Below are 16,965 nucleotides of genomic sequence, written 5' to 3'. Positions count from 1 at the left end.
ACCTGCAGATGCCTGTGTTTTCTTGGTTTACAAGTCTAATTTGATCAACACCATCATTTCAGTCACAGCATTAAACTTCGTTATTATTAGACCCTTCCCAAGGTAGGATTAACACAAGGACAATAAATGTAGACAAATGCATTTACTCTGCCCCCGTCTCTGACAGAGGAGCCAATTACCCCTGAAATACCCAAAAGATCAATAATAGAAAAAATAAAATAACAATCTACAGAGTGGGGAATTAGCAGTTGATCAAAAGTAGGTTATACAGATGAGTAGACCAAAGGGTCTTTCTAAGAAAGAAATGAGGTTATTGGTTGTAAACGTTTTTATGGCCATGATTTTATTAGATGATGAATGTCCATTAGCACTTCTATTTGTAAAACTATATAATAAAACCCTAATAGGCAAATGGACTAAACGGCAGAACGACCAGTCGCTATGATGCACAGTGACCACCAGGGGGCAGGCACTGAACGCAGGAGCTGCCTCCTGGTGGTCAGTGTGCTCCCACAGGGGGAGCACTGCTCAGCCAGAAGCCGGGCTCACGGCTGGTGAGCGAAGGGGCTAAGGACCCCTCCGGATGCCCGGATGTCAGGTTAGGCCTGCAGCAAAAGGAAGGAAACAAATTGACAGAAACTCATAAGGTAAATAAATGAAAAATAGTTCTATGTACACACAGGGGTACCACATTTCTGAATTTTGCATGCTGACACTTCATATTCCTTCCAGTTAGAATGTTGTTAGTGTTCCTGTTGTTCATTTTCACACTACTGTTTCTATCTGCCTTCAAAGAACCACCATTTCATCCTTGTTTTTCTCTCTGCTACAGGAGCTTTTTCTTGTTGATTCTATCTCTCAGCATTTCTCAGTCCCTCGGGGCACACTTTTTCATTTTTCTTTCCTGCTTAACTTTCTGTTACCTTCCTTTCAGAGTCAATTTCTCCCCAGGTCTTACAAGGTTAAATTACTCATTTTCCTCCTTTTCTAAGAATAAACAATCACCAGGCTATTTTTTCACTTTCCTTTGCACTTCTCCTTAGTCCCTCCCTTAATGTATAAGACAAAAACATCTTATGGAAAATTGATCACTACAGAGTCAAAACCAAATTAGCACTTTTTAGTTTTGAAAGTTTCAAAGATGTCACCTTTCAGGAGTCACCATATGCATGCATCTCAAAAAAAAAAAAAAAAAAAAGAGCAACAGCACAACTAAGAAACAGAAACCCTGCACGTGTGGCTGGTAGAAGGCGAGAGGGTGAGGCGCTGCCTGTGTGTGTCCGTGGTTCTGTGTCTGTACCTCTGCCCTGTGGCTTGTCTGTCCTGTCTCACAGTGCCAAGAAATAGAAGTTTTAAATTTGAATGAAGTAAAATTCTTCCCTTTATGGCCAGTGCTTTATACGACTGAAGATATAATATTTCCCTAACTTGTAGTCATGGAGGATTTTCCCCCCATTTTCTCTTTTTAAGTCTTTATACTATTTCTTAAAATATTTTTTATTTATTTGAGAGAGAGATAGAGAAAGAGAAAGGGAGGGAGAGGGAGGGAGGGAGGGAGGAAGAGAGGAAGGGAGAGGAAGATAGGGAGAGAAACATTGATGTGAGAAAGAGTTGCCTCCTGCATGTGCCCTGATCAGGGATCCTTCAACTTGGTTATGAGTTCTGACCGGGCATCGAACGGTTGACCCTTTCGTGGTTGGGTTGGATGACATTCAACCAGCTGAGCAACACTGGCCAGGGCTAAGTCTTTATACTTTTGCCCCTGATTTAAATTCTCATGAAGCTGGCTAATAATGAGAGGTCCCTTTCACTTTTTTCATATGGATATTCAGTTCCAATGATATTTATTGAACTCTAGAGGCCTGGTGCACAAAATTCATGTGTGTGCCTGGCCTGCACCCTCTCCAATCAGGGACCCCTAAGGGGTCTAAACCAGCAGTTGGACATCCTTCTCAAAATCTGGGACTGCTGGCTCCTAACTGCTCATCTGCCTGCCTGTCTGATCACCCCCTAACAGCCCCCCTGCCAGCCTGGTTACCCACTAACTGTCCGGAAGTCAGATGTTCAGTCACCCATGCTAATTAGCATATTATCCTTTTATTAGTATAGATTCTGTGCTTTCACCACTGCTCTGCTGGGCCAACTCTGTCATATCACAATGTCTATATACGGCTGGGTTTGCTGCTCACATCTGTTTCATCTTATGGTTTGGTCTGCCAGCCAACTGTCTTAATTACTAGAATTTTATAGTGGGTTTGATGGCAAGTAGAATAGGTTTTGTTTGCATTTCCACACAGATTTTAGAATCAGCTTGTCAAGCTATACAAACACACAACCACATTGAGAATTTGAACAGCAGTAAATCTTCAGATGCATTTGGGAGACGTGGCATCCTTATAATTGTGTACTAGTTCATTTATTTGGGTTTTCTTTAATGTCTCTCTGTGAAGCACTATAATTTTCCACAGCGATCTTACACATTTTTGACAGGTTTCTTTCTATGTAGTTGGTAGTTTTGATAATGAAGTAAATGGTAACTTTTCCCCTAATTGTTTTTAAAAAATGTATCTTTATTTTTGAAAGTATTGCAGATCTTCCCTTTTCTTCCTCACTGACACGCTCCATGCCACCCCTTACCCCCACCCCATCCCTTACCCCCTCCCCACCCCCTGCATTCACCACACTGCTGTTTGTGCCCATGTGTTATGCATATATACATGCAAGTTCTTTGATTTTGAATTTGGCAACTTTGCTAAACTCTTATGGATTCTAATAATGTGTCTGTAATATCGATTATCCTAAACATTTATCTGTAGATTCCTTTGGATGTGATTTACATATACAAATCATAATAAGTATAAGACTGCATAAATACTGATACAGTTTTTCTTCCTTTTTAATAATCTAGTTGCTATCAGAATTTCACCTTCATCCTAAACACTTATTTAAAAATATGTTGGTTAATTTCCAAACATAGAGATTTTCTATTTATCCCTTTTCTGAAACTGATTTTTCTATAGATTTAAAAGTTCTGATCAGAATTGATGTTCTGAATTACTTTAATTATTTCTGTGGCCCAGTGTATGGCCCTATTGTGAATAGATGCTCCCTGTGAGGTTGTGGAGAATGGGAATTCTGCGGGTATTGGGTCGAAGGTCTTACGCAGGGTCATTAACCCAGGTTTGTTAATTCTGTTGTTCAAATTTCTACATCTTCGCTGATTTTTTTTGTCTGATTCATTTAGTCAGTTATTGAAAGAGGCATTCTGAAATGTATTTTGTGAATTTTCTCTGTGTGGTTCTGTCAAAAACATTCTGACTTATTATATATTATTAATAAGTCAAATCTTTCACTGAGCCGAAACCGGTTTGACTCAGTGGATAGAGTGTCGGTCTGCAGACTGAAGGGTCCCAGGTTCGATTCCAGTCAAGGGCATGTACATTGGTTGCAGGCACATCCCCAGTGGGGGGTATGCAGGAGGCAGCTGGTCCATGTTTCTCTCTCATCGACGTTTCTAGCTCTCTATCCCTCTTCCTTCCTCTCGGTGGAAAATCAATAAAAAATATATTTTAAAAAAATCTTTCACTGATACAAACTTATAATGCCTTTTGCATGAAGCAAAAAGATCAACTATGATATTATTCTTTGTATCACTTAGACTTTTATTTGAAATAATACTTTTATTTCAACATATAGATATTTAAAATCACATGTCAGTATTGTGCATATAAAAGTAAATATACATGAAACTTCACATATTTAGAATTAAACTTTTCTTTTAGAAATATATTTTTATTGATTTCAGAGAGGAAGGGAGAGAGAAAGAGTGATAGAAGCACCAATGAGGAGAGAGAATCATTGATAAGATGCCTCTTGCTCGCCCCACACTGGGGGATCGAACCATGACCTCAACCACTGAACCACACAGGCTGGGCAATGTTCTATTTTTTTTAATGGCATCAGGCTGCAAGTTCAGTGTAGTCTGTTCAAAATCAGCAGGGAGTTTCTGATAAGTGGATATTGTACCTCTTAGTGATAATCCTGTACAAGACACGAGTTGTTCCCTCCAGCCTTGTATTGTTTTGAGATTTCGTTCATCTATTGTGAGAAATTTGGTAGTTTCTCTTGCCACTGTTGCTTTGTGTACAATATGCAATCCTTTGGCATGAACCGCAGTGATAAAAGATAATATCACTTCTTCTATTGGTGGGCCTCTTTCTTGCTTCTTGCATCCTATAAAGCACTTGATTGTTGCTTTCCAAGAAAATTCGGCATTTAGGGTTACCCATCCAATGACAAATAATTTGCCGCATATTACATTTATACCCCTGGTTTGTTTCCACTCCATTCTGCACACGTGACAACTGTTTGCTTCTGCCCTGAATTACAGTGTTCTACTGACGACACCTTAAACAGCAATTAAACTGCACGTGTGCTGCAGCAACAGCGCACACAATTCAACTGAGGTGACAACGTGAACAGCTATGACTCAGTTTCACATCGCAGGCAATGACAGTGACATTGTGACTGCCACCGGATAACACCAGCTCAGAAATGCTATGGGTTATAAGATGCAGTTTGGTTTCAGAAGGTTAAAACGTGGGGGGAGGGGAGGTACCTTGGCATCAGTGAACACGCTGTTTTAATCGTCCTGCTACTTTATTCCTGCTACTAAATTCCTTGGCTTTCCCTTGAGTTCTTCTTCTAATTTAAATTCCCTTTTATCTAACTCCTAAATTTGACTTGTCACTAAAGAGCGACTAGTTCATTAGCTTCCCCTCAGCCCCCAAACGACCCTAGGATCCCAGCCTGAGGTGAAGGACAGAAGACTTGCTTAAAGTAACCTCCTCTACTCAGGGGCACAGACTCCAAGTTTTCACAACTAGACAGCCACTCCTTTGCCTTCTTTCCCTAGGGATCCCCTTTCAAATGGAAACACATGCCCTGGCTGGTGTGGCTCAGGGGATAGAGCATCGGCCTGCAGACTGAAGAGTCCCGGTTCCAGTCAAGGGCACATGCCGGATTGTGGACTCGATCCCCAATAGGGGGCCTGCAGGAGGCAGCCGATCCATGATTCTCTTTCACCATGGATGTTTCTATCTCCCTCTCCCTCTCACTTCCTCTCTGAAGTCAATAAAAATATATTTTTTAAAAACGCACACACACGAGGGAGACTTGACGCCACATTTAATTGGTCTCCTGGGCGCTGTGAACGGGCTGCCACAGGCTGTGCTCTGGCTGCAGTGGCCTCGCACCTGCCAGAGGAGAGCGATGGGCCAGGACAGGGAAGTGGGACGGTTCAGGAGAACCTTAAGGACAGCAACCAAGGCGGGGGGTGGGGGGGGTGTGGATTCTGAAGAAACATGCACCCCACAGCTGAGCTTGGGCTCCTCCAAAGGCTAACCCTGGAACAAGGACTCTAGTGCGAGAAGCAACTAGTGTCCCACCTGATGCAGGAAGTAGCAGGAAGATTAAAACAGCATGTTCACTGATGCCAAGGTACCTCCCACCTGATGCAAGATATTAACGGCAGGGAAAGTCGCAGGCAGGGGAGGGAGAGGCCAAGGGTGGCCCTGGGAACTTTTCTGTACTTTCCACTCGGTTTTTCTGTAAACCTAAGGCTGCTATGAAAATGCAGCCTGTTTCTGAAAGGTGTCTCACGAAAGACACAATCCTGACACATCCTTATGCCACTCCTTTCGCCAGGAATGAACGCATTCAAATGAACAGAGATGCCTACCTCTCTTGCTCAGTTCGCAGCTCACCAGAGGCTATTTTTCCATTGATTTTCTGGGAGCGTGGAAGAGAGAGGAAAAGACAGAGAGAAGCATTCATGTGAGAGAAGCACATTGATTGGTTGCCTCTTTACCAGGGCCTGGGTTGGGGAGAAGCCTGCAACCAAGACATGTGCCCTTGTCCAGAATCGAACCCAGGACTCTTTGGTCTGCAGGCTGACGCTCTATCCATGAGCAAAAATGGCTAGGCCAGTGGTCGGCAAACTCATTAGTCAACAGAGCCAAATATCAACAGTACAACGACTGAAATTTCTTTTGAGAGCCAAAGTTTTTAACTTCTTTTAACTTCACTTCTTCAAAATAGACTTGCCAAGGCCATGGTATTTTGTGGAAGAGCCACACTCAAGGGGCCAAAGAGCCACATATAGCTCTCAAGCTGCAGTTTGCTGATCACGGGGCTAGGGCACCACAAAAATTTTCTTGATGAAAGAGAAGTGAGATACCCATTCTCGGTGGAGAAAAATGATTCATGTTCCATGTATGTTACTAATACTACATGGATCTCAAAACAAGCTAGCTAAAAATTAGCTACAGGTCTATACAGTTTATGTTAACTTATTTTTAAAATAAATCACTTCTTAAAGGTACCAAGTACTGTGTCTACAAATTCTGAGTATTCTATGTCTGGGAGGTTTAACTCACCCGAGACCATTGGTTTGTGAAGTACTTGCCATATAAAATCAAGCTAATTGGGCTAGTGATGGTGACTGTGTGACCTTAGGCAAGTCACTTGATAACCTTCGTCACTTCAATTGCCTTGTTAGTTGGTTGTCATGCACCATAGGGTCATTGTGGAGCAGGCCGGACAACTGAGTAAGAGCTTTGGAACTTGCAGTTTATATAAGTATATGCTGCAAGCATGTCAAACTTGCGGCCTGTGGGGCGCACGCCTCGTCTATTTGGTTCATGTTAGCCTTTGAGTTTGACATGCTTGGATAAGGAGTTTTCTATGTTGCCTGATGGAGAACTTAAAGCTCATAGATGGTAAATCAATAAAAACAGAAGGTAAAAATCTTCCTCCTCATTTCACAGAAGTGACCAAAACAAATTATAAAGCCAACGAAGGTTGAGTTGTGTTCCAGGAAATATATTTACAAGAATAAAAAAGAAACTCTAGGAAAAAAAAAAAAAAAAAAAAAAAAAAAAAAAAGACGATGTCTTTGGGGGTTTTCAAAGCATTAAACAATGAGGACTTTCCTGGCATTTTTAAAAATATTGTATAATAAAAATACTTAATCAATATTTGAAGAACAAAGGGATAAATGCCAAATATACTATAATCACAGCAAATATTACTCTGTACACTTAGGGTCTAATAGTATTTGTTGGCCCTGAATAATTATTATGCGTCTTCTTTTTTTTTTTTTTTAACTGGCATTTCTTTAGGACTAACTCTCACAGGCACACAAATACATTAAAAGCTGCTTTGAATAAAAATTAACCCACACAAGCTAGCAATTAGAAATAATAATGCAGTGTGCTCACATGCCAGAGCATAATTCCTATAGTCTCTGGGGGAAAATAATCAATACCATACCTTGGATGCATAGGAAAAGGCCTGGGAGGGATATGTCAAAATATCATTACTGATCACCCTTGGGGGAAATGGATTCATGGGATGGATATTTACACTTTTACCTCAATTCTTTTTAAAACAGTTATGCATGTGTTACTTTTATGATTAAAACTAAACAAGAGAAGAAATTACCAAGTATCAGATCTTTCTCTGATTTACACCAAGTTGTCTTTAAAGATGCTGGTGTTGAAAGATTGACTTCCAGGAAAAGAGAGAAAAAAAGAGTTGGAGTCTCATGATAATTACAGTGAAGTCACATGATAGCAAAGTCACATGATAACTACAATGCAATGCTCAGGGGGCAGTCATGGCCTTAGCATGAGAAGAGAAATGAATTGCTCAATTAGCCATGACGGGAAGGGAACAAAGTAGATGCTTGCCAACTCCACTTATCCTCTATATGCTTGGACATGACCTGCATGTATTGAACTCCTCTGCTGTGCAGGGTGCCTCATAAGCTTTGTGTTAAAACTGGCAACAGCCTCAAGGTCCCCACGAGGAAGTCCAGGGGCTCATTGGTGACAGGTCACAGGACACGGAAGTTAAGCAGGTACTCTTCAAGCCCAGGTGGCTCTCACTCCACAAACTAGGGCTTTCCCAAATCACAGCTGTCTTTTAAGAAATGCCTTCTCTCTCTGTGTCAGCAGACCTTTGAGCCACAACTGCGTTTCATTTTATTTTCCCTGGAAATGGTAAACTTGCTCACCGACTAATCGTTCTCTATGGAACCTCAAGAAAGCTGCAGCAGTTACACCAACAAATGTGTAATAACAAAATTATTAAATCACTTTCTTTGAGACTACCTTGGTTGTTGTTGTTTTTTAATCCTCACTGGAGGATATTTTCCCATTGATTTTTAGAGAGCATGGAAGAGAAAGGAAAAGTCGAAGAAAAATGTTACTGGGAGAGAAACACATCAATTGGTTGCTTCCTGCACATGCCCTGACCAGGGCCCAGGCCAGGGAGGAGTCCACAAGTGAAGTACATGTTCTCGACTAGAATCCTACCGGGGATCCTTCAGTCTGCAGGCTGACGCTCTAGCCACTGAGCCAAACTGGCCAGAGCAAGAGACTACTGAGCTTTTAATATTCCCAGCAGTTGTATCTGCTGTTGGTAGAGGCCCCCTGCCAGGGAACCTGGGTATCCCCACTTGACCTTGATGGACCTGCCAAGAGTGCAGGGCCTGGCCGTTCTTCAGGGCTGCACTTACAGAAAGCAACTGTAACTGATGAGGCCAAGCCTCCCCACAGCTGAACAGCAGGCATGCCTCGGCCAGCTCTAAAAGCAGCGAATCCCTCAAGTTTAGTCTCCTGGTTCCCAACCCTCGGAGTGTGCATGCGACGGTGAGAGACCCCCGTGTCACTGTTAGGACGTGGGAGAAGTGGGGAACCCATGAGAATGAGCATGAAGCTCTGAGCCCCGCCTCTGCGGTGGATAATCAAGTCCTTGCCTAGGATCAGGAAGCCCCACGTCTTCTCTGGCACCCATAACACAACACCAAGTTCACCTGGTCGTTGGAAAAGGAGGGTCAAATCCCAGGCCCAGCTTACTTCTTCTGTGTAAAACTTCTCACAGTTTCCATGGTTTCTTTCTATGTCTCATTCCCTGTCTACACTATATCTTTCCTAAGCAGAGATTGGTCACCTGATGGGAACCTCGCTAATGTTTGCTGGATGATCACATGAGAGGATAAATTACAATAATCCTCTCCTAACTGAGGAACAATAGAAAAAGCATATTATTCGGTCTCTGTGGTGGGAAAGATGTCTATCATGAAATCCTTGGGGGGGGGGGGTGCGTTATTGAGTCACTTGTCCCTCATAGCCAGGGAGAAAGGAGACAGTCTTGAGATTAGCGGAAATGGGCAGCAAGGTATGAAATACTCCTGGAGATGGAACTTCGCTTCTCGAAGGCCCTGGCTGACCAACATCATTGGCTGCCAGTGAGGCTGCCTTGGGGAGACTTGGACAGTGAGGATGTCTCTCCAGCAGTGAGGACACTCTGTGTCTCCTGCTTCCTGTGGACTCTGATAAACTCTTTTATTAATGGGGAAGGGATCTGTGCCCTTGGCTTATGTCTGGTAGGACCCTTTAGTCACCCTGACTCTCATGATAACAAGAATATATCCTCATAACTGAAGAGTTTAGACAAGAACATAAAAAGTAATATTGGTTAAGAGAGTATACACACATCTTTCTTATTGATGATATAATTGTATATCTAGAAAAAAATAAGAGATTCCAATAAAATAATTCTGGACTAGATTATCAAGATAATATGCTTTTGTCTACACCGGCAAAGGCCATCTAGAACTTGAAATGGGGAAAATGTTGCATATCAAATAATAAGAAAAATAATTTTTGAACTTAGGAGTACATTTAACAAGAAAAAGCACAAGTCTTACAGGACTTGAACTAGGGTCCTATTGAAGACTTTAAACAAAACCTAGAGGGCAAAAATTTTAAAAATAGCATAGAAAAAGCATAATATAGAATTCTAGGGTGTGAGACTTACTATCATAAAAAATATGAATTGTCCCAAAATGAGTAAATGTATGTGAAATTGCAGTTAGACTCTCCAATGTTGCTTGTGGAGTGTTTGGCCTGAAGGAAAGAGTCAATAAAGTTCACATGGAAGAAATGTTAGGAATATGACCTAGGCTAATGGGTTTTTCAATACTTGATGCTTCCTGTGTTTTGCTTTACTTAGTCTTCATAATTGTTTGAGGTAATACTAGCATTGATTTCACCAGGAACTGATAGAGAGAGTTGTTAAGTAATTTGAAACCCTGATTCAATTTTACTCCAGAATGTGGTTACCAACCAGTTAACCACAGTCATTGTCTATAAGTTGGGGAAGGAGGACTTACCATATAAGATATTAAAATGTACTATAAAGTGTAGTATGTTTATAAAGCATAAATATAGTGCAAAACACACATTATGATCAATAGCATTCTCATATACCCAGATTAGCAGATTACAACAGAGAGGGATGGAAAATTAACATATGAAAAGGTAGTGTTTCAGCTCAGTGGTGATGATGATTTTAAAAATCTTGCTGTTATAAATATCTATTAATCCTTAAGAAAAAGCTGGATTTCTATACAAATAATTCTATGTAAGTTAAAGACTTAAAACGTTTTGAAGGTTACAATAAATTCGTGAAAACATGCGTATAACGGGAGACGTTAAACCAAAGCAGGACTTCTAGAAACTATACAAAAAAAGATGAATTTTCACTACATTTATTTATTTATGTGTGGAAAAAGATGTCATAAAGCCAAATGACATATCACAGATTGAGGAAAATATCAGTAATGCATACAAAAGAGTATCTACTACAAAAGACATGTTTAAAGTGATATTTTAATGTCTAAAGAACTATTTGAAATTGATGAGAAGGCCCAATAGAAGAAAGTGGATGGAAAGTTGACAAAAGGGCACATCCACATAACCAATACATGAGAGAAAGATGCCCAGACTCCCAAGCAGTGAGAGAAAAGCAAATTTAAAGGAGAGAGAGAGAGAGAGAGAGAGAGAGAGAGAGAGAGAGAGAGAGAGAGAGAGAGATTCGTTTCCAGCAGTCAAGTGGACAAACATGGAAAAGACAGAGACCGCCTGCTGCCAGTGGGGGCGGGGCGGCGGGTCCTGGTGCACACTCTGCTAACAGCGGAGTCTGACAGCCTCTCTGGAAAACCATCTGACATCTATTATCATTTGAAATATTTACCCCTCTGACCATTAAGTCCATTTCCAGGCTCTATCCTATAAAAGTAGGATAAGAATGCATGTACAAAGCTGTCTGTCACAATGCTGTTTATGGGCGTGGTCCATAAATTGTGACACACCCGCTCCATGGGCCATTTGCTACCATTCAGATCAGGAGACTTCTGTGATGTAACATTTGAAAAGCAGAGAAATGAGTCATAAAACTTCATTTTTAAAATGCCAAAATTCTGGCTTCCCCATTTATGAAATTCCCAAAACACACATAACACACATGGAGATAAATCACCCATTTTCCCATTTTATTTAACTAATCAGATGTGTAGGAATGGAAGAGTGCACATAGGTGGTTAACACTGAGGTCATGGGGGTGATGGCATTGGGGGTGATGGCATGGGGGTGATGGCACAGAGGGAGATAGGGAAAAGGGAAGGGGAAAATGAGTTTGGAATAAAAAAGTCGCATGTGTAATGTCTAATTTATGGTAAATTACATATGAGTGTCTACGGAGTAAAAGTGTGAAGAGATGGCGGTGATCTTATTTTGGTGGAGTTTCAGGGGATTTTTAGTTTCTTCTTAGACTTTGCATTATCGTTTGAATTTTTACAAAGATATTTATTATTAAGGAATCGGGGGGGGGGAAATCAAGAAGCTATTTTCATCTTAACAAAAATGCCATCAGTAAAGTCTTCTATATTAATTTACATACTGTGCAGAGGTTAGAAAGCTACGGCCGCGGAAGCAAGAAGTGGAAACATCATTCCAACGTGAAGGTCTCTGAAGACTGCTGACATTACGAGGCAGCCCTCAGAGCGGCCCTGCACACTTTCCATGGAACAGAAACCCGCGATCTGCCTGAACTGCAGCCAAGTGTCAACACCAGCAAGCCGCTGCGGGAAATGGAAACTGGAGGATGGCTGCTGGCTCACCAACAATGGAAGGTGGTGCCCTACTGACCCATTTTCTCAACGGGGGCCCTGAGGCAGGACCCAGAGCCAGGCCTAAAGCGGAATCCCATGTTGGTTTGCAGACGGGCAGAGGAATGTTTGCAAGGGGCCTTCCAGCTGGCCTACAGCACAGGGCTCACTCACATGTCTATATTCTAATGACTTGTTCCCTCATGGCCCCTCTGGACAGCACACTGACCACAAAGAATTCCTCCCTCAGGTGCCAGAGCCTTAAAGTTGACAGTTCTGGCTTCCATGACTAGTTCTCCTTCCAGATCCCTCAAAATGTGCTTATCTCATTCCCTCCGTTCCTATCGAATACTTCAGGTACAACTAATTACTCAGATGTAGTCACCTCTAACTGCCATCAGCTTAGACCAGTGGTTCTCAATCTTCCTAATGCCGTGAGCCTCTAATACAGCTCCTCACGTTGTGGAGACCCCCAACCATAAAATTATTTTCATTGCTACTTCATAACTGTCATTTTGCTACTGTTATGAATCGTAATGTAAATATCTATGTTTTCCGATGGCCTTAGGTGACCCTGCTAGCTGCTGTAGAGTCTAAGGCCATCGGAAAACACAGATATTTACATTATGATTCATAACAGTAGCAAAATTACAGCTATGAAGTAGGAATGGAAATAATGTTATGGTTGGGGGTCACCACAACATGAGGAACTGTATTAAAGGGCCGAGGCATCAGGAAGGTTTGGAGCCACTGGCTTAGACAAACAGGCCCTACTGAAATGCATGAGTTTATATATTTTATTACCTCTGGGCCTTGATCACTTGACACGCTGAACCAGCTGCACTTGTTTAATTTATTTTTTAATCCTCACCTGAGGATATTTTCCCACTGATTTTTAAAGAGAGTGGAAGAGAGAGGGAAAGACAGACAGAAATAATCAATGTGAAAGAAACACATGGATTGGTTACCTCCTGCATGGGGAGGGGAGGCGCCTGCAACCGAACAAGGTGCCCTTGACCTGAATCAAACCAGGATAACTTCAATCTGCAGGTCAACACTCTACCCACTGAACTACACGGGCCAGGCGAATCAGCTGCATTTAAACAAGGCCTTTGTGAAGACATGGTTTATCCCCCAACATGCACTAGGAAGTCTTTAGGGTGTGAGGTCAGAAATCCAGGTTCTACCCCAGCCATGTCACTATGGCATTAAAAATAAAAAGCCACGCCGAAACCGGTTTGGCTCAGTGGTAGAGCATCGGTCTGTGGACTGAAAGATCCCGGGTTCGATTCCGGTCAAGGGCATGTACATTGGTTGTGGGCACATCCCCGGAAGGGGGTACGCAGGAGGCAGCTGGTCGATGTTTCTTTCTCATAGACATTTCTAGCTCTCTGTCCCTCTCTCCTCCTCTCTGTAAAAAATCAATAAAATATATTTAAAAAAATAAAATAAAATAAAAAATAAAAAGCCTTGATTTTCTCCCCAGTAAGACCTGTACCCTGCCTTTTTCTCCCAAGTTGTGAGAATCAAGTGGGATGCTCATAAGATCACAATCATTAAGCAAAGGTCAGTTATGTTTTTCTCTGATTGCAGAGGCAAAAATTGTCCTTTGAAAAGGATTTTAAATGCAAACATCACCAAGAATATAAAAATCACCCATAATCACAAGATCTGGAGGTAACTGATGTTAACATTTTGATGTGTGCATATTTACAATCAATTTCATTTTTAATAGCTGTATGGTGGTTATTGTAGCCCATCTTATTTATTTAGTATATTCTCTACTGTTGACATGTAGATTTATTTTTCACCATTAATAGGCTGTGATATATTCTTGGTTAAATTAACCTCATTAAATTATAATATTTAGATCTTGTTCACTTATGGTTTTTCCTTCTTGATATGTCAAAAAAAACAAAAAACGAGGAAAATGTATTAAAGTGTCCCACAACTACTTTATTTTTCTCATTTGTTTCTTGTATTTATAATTTTTACCTTATATTTCAATTCAATATTATTTGATGCATACTGATCCATGAATGTTAATATTTTTTTTTTGAGATTGTTTCTTATTTTAATTCAACGTTTGTCCTCATTCTTGCCTTTGGACTGAAATTTGACACTGTCTGCCAAGCCCATAAGCATCATGGGAGACGTGCTGAAGGCGCCATAGAGACAAAGTACCTACTGGTGGAGGAGCAGGTGTGGAGAAGAAAAGGCAAACTCAGATTTGTATTATTTTTAAGGAGGAGACCTGCTTTACCCATTGCTTTTTTCAGTTTATCACAAGTTTCACTGACTATAAATATGTGACATCTTTAAATCCCCACGCTAGATAATAAAAGCCTAATATGCTAAGTGTCTGACCATTCATTTGACCAATCAACTGTTCGGCCAGTTGCTATGACATGCACTGACCACCAGGGGGCAGATGCTCTGACCAGTAAGTTAGCTTGCTGCTAAGGTCCGTCTAATCAGGACTGGGCGAGACGGGCTGGACATGCCTGGAGCCCTTCTGCAGTCCCTCCCCAGCCCGGATCGTGCACCGATGGGGTCCCTCAGCCTGGCCTGTGCCCTCTCACAATGTGGGACTCCTAGGTGGATGTTGGAGAGCCAGTTTTGGCCTGATCCCTGCAGGCCAGGCCAAGGGACCTAGTACAATCAATAATTGTGATACTGTTAAAAGCTAAGTTGATTCATGTCACTCCTTTACCGAAAGCTTCCAGTGGTTTCTCATTTCAAAATAAAAACCAAAGTCCTTGCACTGTCCCACACACGCCAAAGGCATGAGAGGATGGCACATACGTCATGCACCATGTCCCTGCTGGCGTGTTCTTTCTAAAGAGGGACGGTCTTTACAGCTACCAACTCTTCTCCCTGTTGATTATAATACATTGGGTTCTTTGCAATCATATTCTTTGCCTTTTAGATGGCAAACAGAATCAATACCCACTGTATAAAATGTATGAAACATGGGAGAAGTATCCATGAGAAATTAAAGTTACCCCCAAATTTACCCATTACATACAAGTAACATTTTTCATGTATTTACTTCCAGGTTTTTAAAATTACTTAAAATTATTTTTCCTTCCTACATATAATATAACATAAAATAAGTGCGTATTCGGTCGTTTTCACTTAGTAAATAATACATCAGGATTATTTTTCTTTTTTTCTTTTTTCTTTTTTTTTTTTTTTTAAATATATTTTATTGATTTTTTACAGAGAGGAAGGGAGAGAGACAGAGAGCCAGAAACGTCGATGAGAGAGAAACATCGACCAGCCGCCTCCTGCACATCCCCTACCGGGGATGTGCCCGCAGCCAACGTACATGCCCTTGACCGGAATCGAACCTGGGACTTTTCAGTCCGCAGACCGATGCTCTACCACTGAGCCAAACCGGTTTCGGCAGGATTATTTTTCCATGTCACTAAATAGTCTTCAAAAAACAGACCTCTGAATAAATACAAGCTACTGAAGTATCTGACGAGGCCACAATCTATAGAGATAGTTCCTACTATGTACACTTAGATTGTTGCTGATTTCTAAATATAGTATTTAATTATCCTATATTTAAGTGCTAATGGCTATGAACTGAAGACAAATAGGCCCTCACTTCTGGATGGAGCTGGTATTGGCCTGAGCTGAAGGGCCCGAGAGGGTGGGGGGCAGACCCTGGCCTGCTCTTCCGTTCCTGAGGCCCATGGCCTCGGCTGAGTTATCAGTAACAGGGGGGGTCAGTTCAATGGTGTTAGCAGCCCAGCTCTCCTCATTTCCGTTTTGCCATCAACCTGTCTCCAGCCCAAACTAACTAGCCATCCATAGGCCAAACACAGATATCACACAAGAGCGGGCACCTGGGCCTCACTGGTGCATTGCCCTTGGTGCTGGGACCTCTCCACCCTGGCAGAGCAGCGGACACATTCAGACACTCGCCGAGCACTGCCTACCTCTCACAGGTCAGGGTCTGCTTAGGAGAAAAACAAGTGTCTGATCTGAGATTTCTAAAAAAAAAAAAAAAAAAGGTGCATGAGTCAACAAGTCATTGTAGGAAAAGCAAACCTCATCTCTCAGGGGCAGAAAGAAACCGCCGCTCGTTACAGAGTGCCACACGGGATTGGTCCAGAGCCGCCAGGAAGGCTCCAGTGAGTGGAGAAGCCACCTTTTCACCAGCCGGCACTCCTGGATCCCTCCAGGTGAGAACAGTATGTCACAGCAGACCCTGAAGGACGCACTGTCAGCCGAGGTGACACGTTCAGTGCATGGCGATACCTTAGCGTGTCAGTCAGGTGATGCTGGACTGGATGCTGACAGGTGTCTGAGTTCGTGTCTCTGCACGGTAACAGCAGCAGACGTGCGAGTGCACACTAAGCACAGGTGCTGGCTTCTCACTGGTGCCCAAGGAGGAAACTATTTAGAAGTGTCAGAGGTCAGCCTTCTTGTTGGCCAAATGATTTGTATTTCTTCTTTTTAAAAATGCTTTAGATCTCAGATTAAAAAAAAAAAATTTAAATAGATTTTAGAGAGAGGATGGGAGAGGGATACAGAGATAGAAACATCGATCAGCTGTCCTGCACGCCCTCCCTCCCCCCAACTCCCCGCACTGGGGATTGAGCCCACAACCCAGGCACATGCCCTGACCAGGAATCAAACCGTGATCTCTGGGTTCATGAGGCAACACTCAACCACTGAACCACACTGGCCGGGCTATTTCTTCTTTATAATTTTCCTGCCTGCTACTAATCTTACAAAAACGTGTCGTTTCCACGCAAGCCTAGATCTGGTAATAGTGAGGAAATGACATGTGTTTAGGGTTTTCTGGGTGCATTCTATGGGCACAGCACTGCCACCTCCCATCTGCCAGGGCAGACAGACAGGGAGGCCAGGGGGACTGAGGGACTTGTAAATCCACGCAGGCAGGAGGTCAGAGCAAGGGCCAACCCAGGTCA

General features: G+C 42.2%; 1 protein-coding gene across 1 annotated transcript in view; it reads right to left on the bottom strand.

Annotated features, from left to right (window-relative positions):
* Positions 1 to 16,965, bottom strand: part of STAT4 (signal transducer and activator of transcription 4) — a 71,416-nt gene that overhangs the window by 30,520 nt on the left and 23,931 nt on the right. The window lies entirely within an intron of this gene.

This window comes from Pipistrellus kuhlii, unplaced genomic scaffold, assembly GCF_014108245.1.
Source record: "Pipistrellus kuhlii isolate mPipKuh1 unplaced genomic scaffold, mPipKuh1.p scaffold_m20_p_7, whole genome shotgun sequence".
Classification (NCBI taxonomy): domain Eukaryota; kingdom Metazoa; phylum Chordata; class Mammalia; order Chiroptera; family Vespertilionidae; genus Pipistrellus; species Pipistrellus kuhlii.
The sequence above is the reverse complement of the archived record's forward strand: the minus strand, read 5'-3'. Positions and strand labels throughout refer to the sequence as shown.